The sequence below is a fragment of the Sciurus vulgaris genome (assembly GCF_902686455.1).
Source record: "Sciurus vulgaris genome assembly, chromosome: 1".
In the NCBI taxonomy this organism is placed as follows: Eukaryota; Metazoa; Chordata; class Mammalia; order Rodentia; family Sciuridae; genus Sciurus; species Sciurus vulgaris.
In genome coordinates, this window is record NC_136461.1 from 178278824 (window position 1) to 178294893 (window position 16070).

Here is a 16070-nt window from a genome sequence, read left to right on the forward strand (position 1 = left end):
GTTCTCACTTGCCTTCCACTCATGCATGTTTTTCCCTTTTGCCTCAGTCAAAACTTACTGTGAAAATCACTGACACTTAATAGGATTATGGTTTCATTCCTGAGGATCAGTAAACAGCTTTTAAAATTGTATGCAAAATTGTATTGTTGGTACAGAGGTCTTCTAGAGAAGATCTTCAGATTCTCTGGTAAGTCCATGACCCAAAAAAGATTCAGGAGGAGGATCTGTTTTAATTTTTTGTTTCATCGTATAAATGAATCTCGGGTATGTAGTGTGAAAACTGTCAAAATCAAAGTGAAGTAGTTTGTGTCAGTCCTAACAAGAAAATAAAACCATGAGGTTATGAAGGAAAAAAAAAAAAAAACAAAAAACCACATAACCTGGGTCCTCATCACAAAGCAGTGACAAGGGTTATAGGTGATGGACATACCAGTTACCCTGCTATATCAGTACACAGTGTGTACACACACCAATATATCACACTGTACCCTGTGAATATGTATAATGATTATGAATGAATAAAATGTAAAAAAAAATCTGGTCCCCAGATTCCAACCTGGATGAACCAAGGTGAAACTGAACATTTCTTCCTTTGCAGTTTAGCATTATCCAAGTGTGTGTGTGTGTGTGTGTGTGTGTTTTGGTATTAGGAATGGAATGGAACCCAGGACCTCATGACCACCATACAAGTGCTCACCACTGAGCTCCCCCACCTCCAGTACAAGTGTATTATAATGATCTCTTGAACAGGCTGTTTTTTCTTATCTGGTGTACACTTTAAAGAGAAACACCAGCACATAGTAGGTGCTTTATAAATATGAAGTGATCAAATAAAAGGATCACATAATTGTCTTCCTGTTTAGTCAGGTTGATTTCATTTCCTGCCTCCATTGTCCTCTGGGACATGTCTGTATTTTGGAAAAAAACCTGAATTAAATGGGAAGTTAGTATTCAGTATAGAAGTTCTACTGGGAACCTAACATTTCTGAGGCTGTACAAGTTAAGTACTAATACATAAATAAAATTTTATGATTATTCTTAGTTGCATTTTATCAATTTATACAAAACACTTGCTCATCAATAATTAGCAACAGTTGGAAATATCAATAAATACCATAATAATTTCACAATTAGATTTTATTCCCCCATTTACCCAGTGATAATGCTGACTGGAACTGTTTAAGAACTTGCCCAAGTTCAATAGCCAATGTACCTCTGAGAAGTAGGATCTACTTTGAACTTTTTAGGAATACTGTTACATATGTAATCCTGCTGTTAGAAGGTTTTAAAAAGCACCTCGTGGTACATTCAATATTTAACTGGTAGGTGGTTTTCAACATAACATATGATGAATATCATCATATGATTCATAAAATTATTGCAAAGCATTATTTAAAATCTATTCATTCATAATGCGATATGGGAGATATGATCCATTAATGGAAAGAACACAAGTTCAAAGTCACACGTCTTTGTAAGGCCATCTGTCATTACTCTGATCACACTTCCTCTGGGGAATTGTCCCCAAGGCAGAAGCCAGCCAGGAACATGCCTTCACAGACTCCCAGGCACAAAACCAGAGCTCCTTCCAAATGGTGCCCATTTTTGCCACGATTGCTGTCTCAAGAATCAGGTGCCACAGAAATCCATGTTGGTGGGGGTGAGAGAGATAACTCCTGTGTTGAGGGACAGCTATGACAAGGCTCAAGCCATGCATCTAGTCCCTGAGCAATGAGGCCATTGCTGGGAGTGTGTCCAGTGGCAGCAGCCATGTTCTCTGCTGCCCTTTGCATGCCTGGGACATTGTTCCTGATTGCATAACCTCTCAGCCAGGTCCTCCAGCCTTCCTGGAGACTCTGTGAACCACTCAGTATCTTTTGATATATTTCCTTTTTGTTTAACCATCTAGAATGGATTTCTCTCTACTGCAGCTAAGACTCCTGCCTGATACATCTTTTTCCCTAGATTTTCACAAAAATCTGTTTTCATGATCATCTCAAAAGTATCAATCTGAGGCCTTTCTTGAATATGAAGTCTGAGCCTGAGCCCTGTGGAAGAGTCTGCATGAGGTGAGTGTTGCCCAGGCCTCTCGATTCCCGTCTACAGCACGTGGTAACAGACTCATGATTTTCCAAACTCCCTGTATCTTTATTTCCCTCTAAAGAAACATCCCCAAGGTTTTTGCAAATTCTCCAGAAGGCTCTCTCTGATGTAATCCGGGTTCAGGTGTATATAACCTCCTCTGCAGAGCTGGTGGGCCCCATGTCATGTGATGAGTGGACTGTGCTTTGAATTCAGGAAACCACCTTGGATGAAAACAAGCACACACATGGGAGAGTCAGCTGAAGAGATAACTCATCTCTGCCACAAGGTGCAGTAGCACGGGGATAACTGGAGCAGCTGTCATGTGTACAGCACATTTGAGCTCTTAAGTGGGCCACACACATCCTCCAGTCCTAAGGCATGCAGGGTAGCAGGCACTGTTCCCTTGGCACCTATTCTCCCTTCCAGTCTTAGCACCACAATTTCCTTTTAAGAAACTTCTTTCTCCCTTTGGACATAATCTGACAGGAGGACTCAGTGTCCTCTTGTTCCCTAACCAAGAGAGAGGCAGCTGTGTGTTCGTCCCAGGAATTAGAAACTTCAACAGAATGACAGAGAGAACTGAAAGTAATTGGAGGGTACAATCCTGGATGCAGAGCAGGCTTCCCAGGGCTCCCCTGGGCTCCAGTCTTCCAAAGCAGAGCAGCAATCTCCTTTGGTCCCTAAGCCTTCCCAAGGAGTAATTTTTTTTTTCTTTCTTTTTTTTTTTCTTTCTTTCCTTTTTTTTTTTTTTTTTGTCTAGGTGAATACAAGTTAGTTACTATGGTTTGCAGTCAAAACTTGGACTCATGGAGACTTTGTCATTTGGAAAATAACTCCCTTAATGAAGAGCCCATGTATGCCCATGTTTATTGTGGCACAAGTCACAAGTTCTAACATAGGGAGCCATCCCAGGTGCCCACCAACGGATGAATGGATAAAGAAAATGTTACACACCCAATGTGTGTTACAGCCATAAAGTAGAAAGAAATGTTGTTTTTGAAGCAAAATGGATGGTGGAACTAGAGGACATTGTGTAGAGTGAGACAAGTGAAACCCAGAAAGACAAGTTTAGTTTCTCATGCGTGGAAGCTAAAATCTGTTGACCCGAAGGTAGAATAGTGATTACTGGAGATTGGGAGAGGGTGAGGCCGGTTAGGAAAAGGGCGGTTGGATTTGATCAGTGCCCACTCTATACATGTGTGCAAACATCGCACTGAACCCCATTAATATGTACCATTAATATGTGTTAATTAAAAGAAAAAGAGCCCACGGATGTCTCTGAGGCAGGGTCCAAAAAGCCTGTGATTCTAAAAGAAGCAAGAGTATCTTCTCAACAAATCTGCCAGCAAGATAGATGCAAATGGGGAATGATGCTCCAATTTCATTTGTAAGCAAACATGAAGAACTGCAAGATTCATTATCAAATATTTTTCAGTTCTAACAATATGCAAATTAGTTGAAGAGAGAGCATTTGTGAGAAATATCTTCTCTCTCATCACTGACTGGATAGCTAGGATGCTGACTTGCCCTGGCGATGACAGGAAGAACACAGGGTGATAAGAGCCATTCCATACAATAGATGAAGCTGGGGTCCCTGGGCCATCCACTCCCCATTAGCAGATTCACAGGAAGGAGTGTTCTTCATGGTCACTCTGCCCCAGGGAAAAGCTGCTCTTTGTCAGGCTCACTGTGAGCCTGTATCAGGCGCGTCACAGGCACGTCTCACTGCGGAGGGGTGTCACAGTTGTCTTACTGAGTCCCAATTATAGTATACACATCTCCAAGGCTGACACTGACAGGGAAGCAGAGCCTCCGAAGATAACATTAAGCTCTTTTCCAACTTAGTCAATAGCTTTGATACTACTCATGTCAGAACTGCAGAAAAACATCCTGTCCCTTTGCAAACAGTTTTCTACCAAAGAGCTGTGTGTACTTATAGAAGAGAAAATCACTGAAGCTCAGCCAGGAGACGATAACACTGCCCATGTACATTCAGAGAGAGCACTGTGAAGAGGAGGAGAATTTCTTAAGCACTGTGGGTCTTTGTGACCTCAGAGAAATGACTTGTCTAGGTATTTGTTGTATTTTTCCAACGAAGTCATTTTGTCCCAGTTGCCATGAGAACAACAACAAAAAGATTAATAGAATCATCTCAGGGCTATTAGTAGTATCTTTACTTATCTCGTTTCTCTACATTATGCTATGCGATACCTGCACATTCAACATGAAAGCAATAGTTCATTGTTAAATCTCAACATTCTATAAGGCAGCCATGATTATTATTCCCAGGTGATCGAGGAGGATAACAAGGCACAAAAAGATTAACAACTTACCTATGGTATATAGCCTAGTTCATGTAGCGGAGGTATGCATATGAGTTATGATATCCACCTGAGCCTTTTACTTCCGTACTACCACTAGACAATAGTGCTCTTTGAAAGCTTTATGGCGGGCTACCTGGACAGCATTTAGTTAATGAAAATATTCTTCGTACCCAGAAAACAAACAGGAAGCAACTTAATTTCATATTTCCTGGTGTTTCTTGGTTGGTTTTCTGTTTTGCAGCAGAGCATTGAAGATGCTATTAAAAATTCCTTAAACTGAAATTGACCAGTCATTCTCAATATGATCTCACTAGGAGATATTTTTTCTGATGTGTGTTCCAACTGTCTATTTCAAACTACCTCTTCTGTCGATTTCTTGGACGTGACAAGTTATATAAATGGGGTGCACAGCAGCCACATCTCTGGAAATGCTAACTGGTGCTACTTCAAGTACACTGTCATTATTAAGCAAAGTTGCTGCTCACTGCACCCATCAATCTTCCTCCCTCTATTCAGACTTCTATACTCGCCTCCTACGGAAGAGAAAATGGGAATTGCTTCAGCCACATTATTAAATCTAAATTGAACAATAACTTGGAACTCTATTGGTGCTCAATGGATGACAAAACATTTAATGCAGGTTCATAAAAATGCTGCTCAAACATTGACTTAAAGAAATAAACTGATCATGTAACCCTGCTATTTTGTCCTTGGAGCTGTATGATGTAGGTCATGGATGGTGGTGTAGGGCATGGTTAGATAAACTGGATTTAGACACCAGGAAGGTGACCTTGGGGTAGGCACCATGTCCTTCACCCATGTGCCTCAGGAAGAACTGACAAATAGAAGGCATTTTATATACATATTTATTCATCAGAAAATAGCTTATTAGCAAATTTCTGGACTATTACTGAACATAAATATTGCATGTTCTATATACTCGTTTTCAGAAAGTAGGGAACTAAAAATAATTTAGTGTCTTGAAGGAGCAGGAATTGAATGTGAATCAGCTAAGCTAGGATGATCCAGGAGGTATGTCCTGTGAATACTAAACAGGTAGGTGATCATAGGTAAGGGACGAGTATTGACTTTGGAAGGCAAAGCTATGGGCCTGGCACATGGGTAAGAGTTAGAGATGGCTTCCCGGGGTGATGAGTGGAATCGTCACCTTCCAGGGGTGCTGTTTTGTCTTTGGCAAGATGATGTTGCTTGACAGATGCTATGGACACCAGTCAAGCAGAAAAAGATGTTGATTTTCCGTATAGGAATATGTTGGGTAAAATCCACCCAATGCTGTCACTGAAAATACTAAATGTTCCAGATGCATTATTATGTTCAGTTCTAATTCCGTATCTTAGGAAGAAAGAGGAGCAACTGGAATTTGAAGAGGGAAGAGAGTCAGCTCTCAACTAAAGGGATAGGAAAGAGAAGGTAGATGCAGAAAGGTCTGAGGGTTTCTAAACTTTACTCTTTTTAAAATTTTTTTGAAAGGAAGAAGATGACTTATTTTCCCTGCATCCCTACTGAAATAAAGAGAGTTGGTAAGCATAATTGCTGGCAGATGAGATGTAGTCTGATGCTGGAAAATAACTTCTTGACAATCAGGGAGTGCGGTATGATAGTGAAAGAGAAGGAAAGTGTGTGGCCAGACCCGACAACCATGGAATCCAGAGAGCTGAAGGGCTGTTTGACATCCAGAGATGGACTGCTGCCCCCTTCAAGAGTCAGAGAGAACTTCTCCCACTGGGATCCTGAGAATTGAGACAAGTCACCAGCATTCCTGAGAAGGCGACAAGGCAGATAGAATCCTCTAGTTCCAAGTCATCAGTGAAGGGACACTCAGAAACTCTAAGGTCACCAAAAGCATTTTCTTATAATAACTGTAAAAATATTTGTGAACTCTCTGCTCTGTGCTAGGCATTTAAAGCATTATCTTATTTAATTCTCCCAGTATGTACATATCAATATTATTATTATTTCCTCTATTTGCAGGGGGGACTGGGGACTAAACTCAGGAGGACTTGACCACTGAGTCACATCCCCAGCCCTATTTTGTATTTTATTTAGACACAGGGTCTCACTGAGTTGCTCAGTGCCTTGCTTTTGCTAAGGCAAGCTTTGAACTCACCATCCTCCTACCTCAACCTCCTGAGACACTGGAATTACAGGCATGCACCACCGCACCTGGCTATCCCTATTTTATGAATGAGAAAACTAAGGAAGAGGTTAAATTGTGTAGGACATAACTAGCACATGACAAGGCTAGACTTTGAACTCAGGTCTGTGATGATGAAAAGAGTTGTTTTAACCTCAGTGCAGGGGCTGCAAGCTTGCTTGTTTGGAAGTGGCCTGAGACAATCAATCAGTAACTATGCAAAGTGCACTGTACCAGCACTGTGGTTGTATATTTCTGCTATGGCTAGGAGTCTCGCCTAATGCTGACTGCTAAAAAGTCATCCATCAAGTTGGACATGGTGATGCAAGCCCATAATTCCAGTTACTTGGGAGGCTGAGGCAGGAGGATCACAAGTTGAATGCCAGCCTCAGCAGTTTAGTAAGACTGTCTCAAAATAAAAATTTTAAACAACTGGGATGTAGCTCAATGATAAAGTGCCCCTGGGTTCAATACCCAGTACTGGGGAAAAAATAAAGCTACTTGTTCTAAATTGATAGAGCCACTTATGATCTAAGCATCTAAATGGAATTTTTTTAGAATCTTCTAAACTTGAAAACTGTGCTATGGAAAAACACAGACCAAGTCTTCCTCATTGTGTTGGTGTGGACTGGATCTCAGGATGTCCATCAGAGGAGGTGACCTTGGAGGTTTAATGAGAGGAATCTGCAACCTTCAAATCTCTAAACCAGGGGTTGGCACTATAGCCCTTGGTCCACAGGCCAAATCCAGCCCACAGTCTGATTTTGTAAATAAAGCTTTATTGGCACACAGTCACACTCATTCACTTACATATTGACTGTGGCTGTCTTTGCACTAGAATGTCAGCCTTGAGTAGCAGCAATAGGCATCCACCTTTACAAAAAGAGTTTGCTTTTCTCCTGCTCCAAAAATGGAACAGAACAAAACAACAGCACAAGGCTCTTGAGGGAGTAACTGTAAGACCTAAAACTTGACAAGCAAGAAAGACACACACACACACACACACACACACACAAATCAGTAGGTAAGGACAGAAAGGGAGAGAGAAAAGGGCAGGGATAAAGAAAAGCAAATAAATAATTAAAAGAGCAGAAAGGAAGGCAAAAACACAATGTGACCAAAAAGTTAAAGGGGCATGTTTTAGTCAGCTATTTTTGCTGCTGGGAACAAAAGACCTGAAAAGCACAGTTCGAGAAGAGGAAAAGTGCATTTGGTGCTCATGGTTTCGGAGATCTCAGTTCACAGATGACTGACTCCTTTGCTCTGCCTAAAGTGAGGCAGAACATCACAGTGGAAGGAGGAAAACATCTCAGGCCAAATCAATCAGGAAACAGAGAACTCTGCTCAATCAGGACAAAATATAAGACAAAGGCACACCACCCTCAGTGACCCACCTCCTCCAGCCACACCTTACCTGCTTACAGTTACCACCCAGTTAATCCATTCGAGTGGATTATTTCACCTCTGAACTTTCTTGCATTCATATCTAAATCCTAACAGGGAAGGACACTGGTGGCAGTCCCAACAAGTTCAAGGCAAGGAATGGGCACTAGCTGTATTCTGAGTACTCTCATGTATGTTGCCTCATTTAATCTCTCAACAACACAAATTGCTATTTCCATTTAACCAATGAGGAAACAAAGACTTGTAGAGGTTGAGCAACTTGCTGGGAGTCGCCTGGTGTGTAAGTGACAGGGCCAGAAATCAAATACAAGTAGGCTGGCCCCTCTGCTTCCCTGCCACTGCCCCCCTGCTCAGGGATGAAAGTGCTGTGTTTTCACTCATTGCAGAGATCACCAGAGCACCTGGGATTTTTACAGTAATTATCTGCTTTCCACGCAGGTGAGAACCCAGTGACAGCTAATCATCTCCCACAGCAGTGGCATACTCTAGCATTTCATCGACCCTCCTAAAATAGAGCATTCTGGAGGCTCTGTCAGAGATAGAAGCACAGCCTCAGAGTCCCAGTTAGAAATAAAGTTGTGTGGCTTGAGCTTGGCCCAACCCAAAAGATACCTGCTTCTTGGGAGCATGATGAGCTGTCAGCTCACAGAATGCTGGGGCCAATGTGGTCACTGTAATCACCCCAAGCAGGCACAAGGCTCAGAGTCCCAGGCTGTGAGGCTGAAAAGGTACAGAAATGCAAACTGTGAACCTGACTCAGCTTCTCCACCAAGCATGCCTCAGGGCAAACTCCCACAGCTGAGGCAGGAAGGGAGAGGCACCCAGGAGGGCCTGACAGGCTGTCTGCTACCGCCAGATACCCAGAGAGCCACTAACTTGAGCAGATAGGGGTAATAACAGCCAAGTTTGGGGGATGCTCAAAATGCAGGACCCTGTTGCAAAAAAAAATTCCTTTATCTCAACTCTCTGATTCCACCTTTAATCTGGGTATTATAATCATTCCCATTTCACAAACGAGGACATTAAAGTGAACCAACACTGACCAGCTCAACTGAGGCTGCAGTGTAGTAGAGGGAGGGCTGGATTACAAAGCCAGGTGGACTGGATCCAGAGACCAAGCCTTAACCCCTGTGCTACAGGCCCCTCTGCTCCTGCCCTGTGGGGAGGCCGTGAACTCTGCAGACCTGCTGTAAATCCTGGCTCTGTCCTTTCTAGCTGTGAGAACTGGGGTAAATGACTTACCTCTGAACCTCAGCGCATTCATCCTTAAAACACATACCCAAACTGATAATGGCACCAAGACCTCAGTTGGGGGAGCGTGGAAGTGAAGCAGCACTCTGTAGTGCACACAGTATCGGCTGACACACCTCATGGTGTAAGGACGGATCCATGCCTGCTACACTCACACTCCTCTGCATCCTCTTGGGCCAGGTGAGTATTCGGCCTCATGGCCAAGAGCAGACACCCATACCACACTGCCAAGGGCACAGGAATAAGAACCTGCACAGGTCTCCACCTGCCTCTAGGGACTCCAGCTCATGCTTGCAGCTCATGTCTCCCCATCTTCCCTCTGGGATACCTGCCTTCTGGACCTCAAACTCCAGCATCAGATGCAAAGGCAGCACCTGGTGGTAACTCCAGCCCTCACCGCTGTGGAAGGTCAAGTCATACATGTATATGTGTATGTCTATGCATGTTATAGTTTGAATGTGAGGTGTGCCCCAGAAGCTCATGTGTGAGACAATGCAAGAAGGTTTAGGGGAGACATGATTGTGTTACAAGAGCCTTAATCCAATCAATGAGTCAGTCCTGTGATGGGATTAACTCAGTGGGAACTGAAGGCAGGCGGGGTGTGGCTGGAAGAGATTGGTCAATGTGGGTGGGGCCGGGGCAGGTCTTCCGGGTAAATATTCAGTGAGCTGAGCTTAGATTCTCTCTCTTCCTCTACTTCTGATCATCATGTGAGCTGCTTCCCTCTGCCACACTCTTCCATCATGATCTTCTGCTTCACCTCAAGCCACAAGGAATGGAGTCAGCTGTCTATGGAGTGAGACCTCTGAAACTGTGAGCCCTCATATAAACTTTTCCTTCTCTAAAATTGTTCTGGTCAGTTATTTTGGTCATGGTAGTAAGAAAGCTGACCGAAGCAATGTCTATGTCTGCGTATGTTTATGTACACATACACACACACACAAGCACGCAAGCATTTCTACTTCTCTAAACTGAACCCTGACTAACATATCTTGGGTATCTGCAGAATCCACTCTCCCTCCCTCACCTTCCCTCCTTCCTTTCTTTTGAGACAGGGTCTCCCTATGTTGCCCAGTCTGGCCTGGGGCTTCTGGGTTCAAGATGCTCTGACCTCAGCCTCCCAAGCAGCTGGGCTTACAGGTGTGTACCACCACACTTGACTCAGGATCTCCCTTTCTTTGTCTTTTAGGATCCAAAAGCATTTGCTTCTTGACATCTTCATTTGCTTTTCTTACATTTACTAACAGCATCTCAGCAGTTGGAAGCCATGGCCAAGGTCACCTTTGATAAATATGATGATGATAAATAAAAATATCCAGCTGCAGCTTCCCCTCACTGCATATTTATGCATTAATCCCTGTGCTAGATGCTCTTCATACATTATTTTATTTAAATCCTAATTACAACCCTTCAGAAGCAGTATTCTCCATACTTATTTTATAAATAAAAAGACTGAGGCTCAGGGAAGCTGAGTAACTCACCTCTAGTCATAAATAAGAGTCTATGTGACTTCAATACCAAGTGCTTAGCACTGTATATTGCCTCCCAATGTAAGTGATCCATGCAGAGAGCACGTCTGGAGTTCAATACATATTTAAACAAAATTTTGCCCCATCTTCTTTTAAGATACAAGAGTATCTTAAAAGGGAAACATAATGCATGATAGGATAATTAGGGATAAAAACAAATCAGCAATACTTTAGAAGAGGGTTCCAGACACCTGTGCGTAGCTGAATTTATGTCTACACAGGAGAATATACTTATCAGCACCCATTTCTATGCAAAACCTTTCCCCCACCCCAAACAGGCAAGCAAAGAATGAATCAACTTTAAGGCATATCGTCATGTTTTCTTTTAGGCCTTGCACAAATTTATTCTCATAGTTTCCAGAAAAGCAATAAACAAGGCATGGGAAGAGTAAGTAGATTTGCCAAATATTCTGGCATTAGAAACACTGATATATTAAAAACAAAACAACTTGGGTCTTTTACTATATCACTGAAAACTATTCTTTATCATTCAACTTTTTTCTTTTCTCTGGCTTTTCACCTAAATAAATGAGGTAGAATTACTAATTAGGCTTAAAATGGCATCATAAAGAAAGAGGTTCTAAGAGATGGGTTTCCTAAGTCCAGAATTTTAAGACCACTATTTCACAGTTCTGATCTACCAACTCTGTACATCCCTATTCATTTCTGGTTTGAGGGGAAAAAAAAGAAAGAAAGAAAATGGAGACATCATCTTGGTAGAAGAATGTAGAAAGTTCCTTTCCATCTGTGGCTGTATAACTGACTTATTCATTTAGTAGGTGTTTATTGTTCACCTACTCCATGCCAAGTACTGTTCTAAGTACTGCAGATGAGCAGTGAAGAAACAGATGAAAATTCCTGCCCCACAAAGGGGATACTCTAGTTAGGTTATTTCTGAATTTGCAAAGACCTTTTTGATATAAAGGTTATTTATTTATTTACTTATTTATTAATTTTTGGTACCAGGGATTGAACCCCGAGGTGATTAACCACTAGGTCACATCCCCAGTTCTTTTTATTTTTTATTTTGAGACAGAATCTGCCTAAGTTACCTAGGACCTTGTTAAGTTGCTGAGGCAGGGTTTGAACTTGCAGTCTTCCTGCCTCAGCCTCCCAAGCCGCTGAGATTACAGATGTGCACCATCAGGCACGGCTTTAAACATGATTCTAACAAAGTCGACATGTCAATATTAGTAACACGCATATGATGCTTTACAATTTATTCAGAACACTTTCATGTAACTATAGCATTTATTTTTCAGTAGAACCTTGGAGAGTTTGCAAGAAATGTGACAGACCATTTAAATAAAAAGACAAATAATATTATGTTACCAAAAGAAAAGTGAACAATAAGTGTGAATAGACATTTCTTTATCAGAAAAAATAAAACTCAATGACAAATAAATGAAAAAGTGTTCAACCTCCTTAGTGCTCAAATACATACAATTTGCAGCTGAAAGGTAACAATTTTTACCTATAGAAAAGGAAAAGTCAAAAGAAAAGATTGTGCTGTGTCAAAAGATTGTACCATTTGATATAGTAATTCTGCTTTTAGTAAGCCATCCAATGGAAATACTCAGAATTTGGTTTTAAAATGGCAAAAAAATTAAAAGCTGTAGAAGTTACCCATTATTATGAAACCTAGATGAAGGACCTAGCATGGAGAAATTTATATAAATGATCTTCCCCTGAGGCCACTGTTCCATACTGTCAGGCCACCAGCGGCTGTGCATCAAGGATTGTACAATACATTTTTGGATCATCCAAAAAACATTCACTGGCCCTGCACAGCATTACTTCCAAGGGGCATTCTACTGAAATTGCAGTTAAAATCGTACCTTGCTGGCATGCCAATTACAAACTAAATGTGTACTAGAGAATGTTTATAAACAGGGATGAAACTATGATTGACAAAACAAACTGGCATTCTGAGTCTATTGTTGATTTTTCTAAGCTGTATTTTCTCTAGGATCCCACATTATCAAAGTCATTCGCTTTGATACCTGTCACTTTGTACATGATAATGATATTAATGTTTCTTCCAGTTTTACTGTATACCATACACCATACTGCAGGTATTAGCTACTTCCAACAACCCTCAAAGGTTGGCACCATTGTTCTCATCTCTACATTTTACTGAAGAGAAAAATCTACATTTTATTCAGGAGAGGGAAGTAACCTACCCACAGTCAGGCAGCTAATTTGCACAATTGGGATTTGACTCTAATTACTGGCTCTACTCTGAATACCATGCCCTTAACCATGGCACTGCACACCTTCATCTTTTGCCTTATACTATAGGCATTGCCTTATACTTCATCTATCGCCTTATCGTCACTGAATTACTTATCTGTTCAATCAGATTGCAAGTTCCTTAAGAGTATGAAATTTTCACTCAACTTTGAATACAATGTATTGCACTTAGCTGCTTGGGTCACAAATGTCCCTCTTCTCTCCTCTCCCTCACTCCATTTTCAGTCTTTTACCACATTGTTGGGGAACATTAGCCCTCTGGAGAAAAAAGATCTCTTACATCATTATCTCCCCCCTTTTTCCATGCCTTCGTCTTGTCTGAGGTCTCATCCTCTCAATCCAGACTCCAACAATAACCTCTGACCTGGTTCCCTGATTCCTATTCATCCCACACACTCATTGCCCTAAAATCCTCATCAATCAGAATCCCCAACTGATGAGCTCAGGCAAAGACTGAAACTCTCAGGTCCCAGGGTGACCCGATGTAGGTAGAGCTCCTAGACAAGCCACTTTTGATCAAAAGCATCCTCCTGGGGTGACAAACCACATCACAGTTAAGTCTTAGACTGAGGTTGTTTCCAAGGATGTGGAATTTTCAGTCCTAAACTGGGAAAGTCCTTGACAAACCAGGGTAAGTTGGTTGCACTACGTCTTCCCAGTCTTCCCTTGTTCTTTATCATCACGTACCCTACAAATATCATTTTCTGCTTGTGCCATGTCAAGACTGGAAAGGGCAGATTTAGATATGCTCAAGGCATCACTGAAGGCATTCGATTGCTCAAGCTGTGTGACATACTTCTACACCGAATCTAGCATTCTAGCGTAACAAAGCCCTTGGCAATCTGGTCAAGACGCATCTTATCTTCAACTCCTTGCCATCCTGAACCCTTCCCTCTCTCACGTCTGAATTACCCCTTGAATATATCTTCCCCACTTCTCCTTCTTTAACCCTGACTTCTCCATCTGGATGGCTTTTCCATTCCTTGTCCACCTATCCAGAGTCACCTTCAAAGATTCTGCTAGTTTGATGCTGTTTCCCAAAACCAAGCCCACAGATAAGTCAACTCAATATTTATTTGGACTGCTCAAGGATTCCAGCATATGATCCTTTCCCCCCACTTCTTGAACTGATATGCTGCAATGTTTTGTTCTTCTGTCCCCAAAATTATTTATCCTTTCCCATGTTTATATCTTGTCTTTCCAAACAAAATACAGCCTCTTTGATGGCAGATACTATACCTTATATTTCTGTCCCCCACATACACAGAAATGTCTTTTATACACTAAGCTTGCAATAAATATGTTTATAGGTAACTGATTGATATGTTCTTTCTCCCCCCGACCATGGAAGAAATCCAGCAACTCTTCTGCACTGATAAATGCTCCAGTATTTTTTTTCACATGGGTAAATTGCCTTCTCATTATTCTGCCTCCAGAATCTTAGCTTTCCTTAAATGCCTGGCAGGAGAATAAAACTGAGAGCAAAATAGGAACATTTCCTGGTGAGAAGAAAAGGGCAGAATCATGGGATGAGGTGGTGGGATGGGGCTGATGGGAAAGAAAATAAAACAGAAATGGAAAGAAACTATTGTTAAGAAATTTTGGAGAGGCAGAGAGCACTTCAAACAGAAAAAAAAAAAAATGTAGAGAAAAGGCAGGGGGAAAGGACTTCACAGGAAAGGAAAAAAAAAAAAAAAAATCCAAAGTTATCTGTATTAGATGACAGCCAGAGAACCATGTGCAAAAATCCTGGCACCAATGCCAAGCCTTGCCCTGAGAGGGGCAGCCTGTCCGACCCTGCCAGAAGGCGCGCTCAGTGAGCTCTGCACAGATGGTGGGCTATGCACACACCACGGGGGAGGCCCCTCCATGCCCGGACAGCTTGCAGCCCCAATTACAGGACTAAGGCAGGCACAGTGAACCGATGGAAAATTTCCTTCAGGCAATGTAATCGTGGCATAAAAAACAATATTGATCCATTTGCCTCCCAGCCAAAGAGAAATCAAGTTAGACAAAGGAAATTAGGCAATAGGTTTAATGTGATTCCAGTCGCAGCTGCAAAATAAACCTAATGTTCCCTGACTCTCCTTCCCCAGCTCTCTCTGGTGTGCACGGCATGGCCACGCTTGTGGGAGGGCGCTGAGTAGGTGTTTTGCAGGCACATGAAATCTTTTCAACTAAAAAGTCAATTGCCTTCTGGTGTCCAAAGAAGTCCCACTGCCAGCAGGATGGGCTTGGGACAGACATCCAGGAGCACTGGCAGATTTGCTGGGATCCTTGCCACTCACTGGTCAAGTGCACACTCGTAACCAAGGACAGACATGCGATCTGCTGCCCAGGAGCTTGGCGAGGAAACACTGACCTTGGATTCGTGATTCTCTGCTTATACGTGAAGAGGTCAGGAGCTCAAGGCCAACGTGTATGTTTGTATAAAATATGTGTGGTTGTAATTAGAGGCCCTGATTAAAAGGAAATAAAAGGAAACAGTTACATACCTGTGTGCATGTGTCTTGAGTGAGTGCCAATATTCTATATTTCAAGGACTCCTCGTGCAATTAGATCAACAAAATAGATACAGGCTCAAGTCTAAAAGTGAATATTAACTCTGTCACCTCAGAGGATGGGAGGGGGTCCCAAGCCTGAGTTGCCTCCACTTCTTCCCCATAAAAATATAAGAACATAAGGACCCTGGAATTCTCTCCAGGTACTGATAATAAATTTCCTTTGATCCATTTTCACCCTGTTTTCTGTTTCTTCCATAACCAAGAGCCCATGTTTTTAAAGTAACTAGCCAGAATTAGGGGTGAATTTGAGACCAAAAACAGAGTCATTAGACCCACAAAACATTCAATCTGAAATAAACCATGTTGGTGGTGAGGCCTGGCGATGCAGGCTGGCCACTGACTCTGGAAGGCATCTGTCAAGCACTGTTTTTTCAGGAAGCACAGAGAAATACTGAGAATTTATTTTCTTTCTTCCTTCCTTCCTTTCTTCCTTTCTTTCTTTCTCTTTCTTCTTTCATTTCAAAGGGGGAAGATGTGAAATGCAGATCTTAAATCAGTTCCAAGA

The 16070-nt window shown here is 42.0% G+C and overlaps 1 protein-coding gene and 1 long non-coding RNA gene across 4 annotated transcripts in view; both read right to left on the reverse strand.

Annotated features, from left to right (window-relative positions):
- Positions 1-16070, reverse strand: part of DPYS (dihydropyrimidinase) — a 74535-nt gene that overhangs the window by 16970 nt on the left and 41495 nt on the right. The window lies entirely within an intron of this gene.
- Positions 5999-15960, reverse strand: LOC306662208. Of its 2 annotated transcripts, none has more exons than XR_013764080.1 (2): positions 7375-15960; positions 5999-6160 (listed from the first exon to the last, which is right to left on the reverse strand). It is a non-coding gene; the product is annotated as an uncharacterized lncRNA (long non-coding RNA). The 2 variants fall into 2 exon arrangements; XR_013764081.1 differs by having other exon boundaries at positions 5999-6257.